Genomic DNA, 2,448 nt, shown 5'->3' with positions numbered 1-2,448 from the left:
AAAGAAGAACGACAAAAACCAAAAGCTCTGTGGCCAGTTTTTCCCGCCATCAGCAGCAGCATCTTCCTGTTAATACATTATGTTCTCTAAGCTCCTATCTTTTTTGGTTGTTGTTAAATAACGATTACCTCCCTACAAGTGATCTTCTGAAATACTGACTTTTTTTCCTGCTTCTGTCAAAAGTTTTAGAAGCTCAGACAGACCTGGGTCCAGATGGCTCCCTCACCAGTCACACACCATTTTCACCTGGGGAGGTTATCAAACATTTCTGAGCCTTGATTTCTTCATTTGGTAAGTGAATGATAGCACGAATGCTACTTTTTTATAACTGAAGTGGATGAGTGTGTGAAACGGTGAGGAAGGAGGAGCAGAGGGAGAAGAGGAGACTGAAAGAGAGACACACACAGAGTGAAACCTTTTCCTTCTGGGGAAAGGCAGCCGGGGCCCCTGTGTTCCCCACGCTTAGGGAGCCCATTCCGGGAGCCCCTAGAGGACTCTGCCTCTCTTTCCTGGAAGCCCCGGCTTGTTCAGAATTGACTCTGTCTCTGAGGAGGGGGCAGGGGAGAGCAGACAGCAGGGGATGCTCCAGACAAGGAAAGGTATGGGAACTGTGTGTGCACCCCTGGAAGAAGCTCCCTGTGGAGATGCTGCATGGTACCTGGGCAGTCTGTTCACCCAGGCACACATGAAGCACTGCATACCCAGGGTGGCCTGGGAATCGCACAATTGGCTGACTTTCGAGATACCGCTGGGCATCTCAGCTGTGACCAGGGTGGCCCCCTCTGAACTCTTTGGTCTGCAAAAGAAACTCAGGATTTTTGTATCACTCGGAGGCAAGTAAACTAGTGAGAAAGTAAATGAAGATGGAGTGTTCATTTCCTGCCATTCAGGCTGCATGGAATCATAGAGCTGCATGTCTGAATATGATTTAAAGGTGGTAATGAGATATCCCTTATACTCTCAAGTGGTGGTTAAAAATTCACACTCACATGCCTGTAGGGAGGCATAGAATATTCTCCCTATTGGCACGGAGGACCTTGGAGCACCTTCAGAGAGGCTTGTATTGATGGAGCATAGTTATTGCTCAGGACATGGATTTTCATGGGTGAACTCTTATCCACCATGCAAAAGCCTGATTACTCGCTCCCTAGAGCTTGAGCATTTTCCAGGCTTTATTTATCCCTTGTCTGATAGTTGAGTAAGATATGCTTGTGCAGATAAGACAAACATGACCTCGTTCCAGGACTCCAACACAGAACTTGTGATTTTCATCACTCTGGGTTACCATCTTTTAGGGTGAAGATTTTCCAAAGGGCTAAGTTCTAATTTTTGGCTAATGATGACTCCCCAGAGAGTGATCACTGATTCCAAATAGAGACATTTTTTTTCCTGCTTTGGGAGCTGTTTGCAAAACAGCTTTAATTAGGTGCTGAGCTCTTGATCAACCCCTGCCAACCCAAATTTAGACATTACATCCCCTTGAGACCCACTCTGTACTGAGTTCTCAGCCTCTTTCTTCTTCCCCAACCCAAAGTCCGTAGGAGATTGTCTTGTCTGAGGATCAATAGGGCTACTATCGAACCTGCCTTTTAGTTTTCAGTGGTTCTAAGTCATGTTGCAATCTGCGAGCTGAACTACAGTTAATGACCTGATTTTTATAATATGTAACAGGCTTTAAGGGACTTTAGCTATCCGAAGTTGAATCTGGAAGCACTTCAACTCAGCTATTTTTCAAAGATGTTTATTTTCTGTATTTCTGGCAGTGTTTTGCTAAGAAATGCTGCTGACATGCTCTCTCAGTAGTGACATTCCAGACCCCTGCAGGAACCCCTTAGATGAGAGAAATAAAGGCCGCATCAGACAGAGGTCAGATTTAAGCAGAATGCTGGGAATTTAAATCAATGTAAGCACATTGGAGTATAACAAAATGAATCTCCAGTCTTTGCAGTGCCGGAAAATGCTTTGTAATTCAGGAATAAATTATCAATGTTTCTTTAAGAAAAATAGCCATGACTTTCTTAAAGGGAAGACAAAAGGAATTCTTATAATAACACTTGTGTAAGTTGGGCCACAGATCTCATGTCTTAAGAAAAGTTTTGAGGATTGATACCCAAAAAATTATCAGAAAGAAATGGAATGATTTTAAGATGATGATTTTAACCCTGAAGTGCAAATTTCAAAAACAAAAAAACACAGGTGTTGAAGTCAGCTTTCAATATCATGCACTAAATGCTTCCTGGCTTGGAAATAATTTTCTGTTTTTGCCTACTCCTTTGCAAGGAGATGGACCAGTAAATGTTTTCTTTGCTGGTATCTGCATGAATACTGTTTATCTTGAATGAAGTCTTTTTATTTTCTTTCTTCTTAGGCTAAAATGAATAGCCCTAGGTCCATTCAAATTTCAGCACTCATCTTATTTCTTTCTAGTTGTTTGAACTTAACACGTTA

The sequence above is a fragment of the Pteropus vampyrus genome, unplaced genomic scaffold (assembly GCF_000151845.1).
Source record: "Pteropus vampyrus isolate Shadow unplaced genomic scaffold, Pvam_2.0 Scaffold149, whole genome shotgun sequence".
NCBI lineage: Eukaryota > Metazoa > Chordata > Mammalia > Chiroptera > Pteropodidae > Pteropus > Pteropus vampyrus.
The sequence above is the reverse complement of the archived record's forward strand: the minus strand, read 5'-3'. Positions refer to the sequence as shown.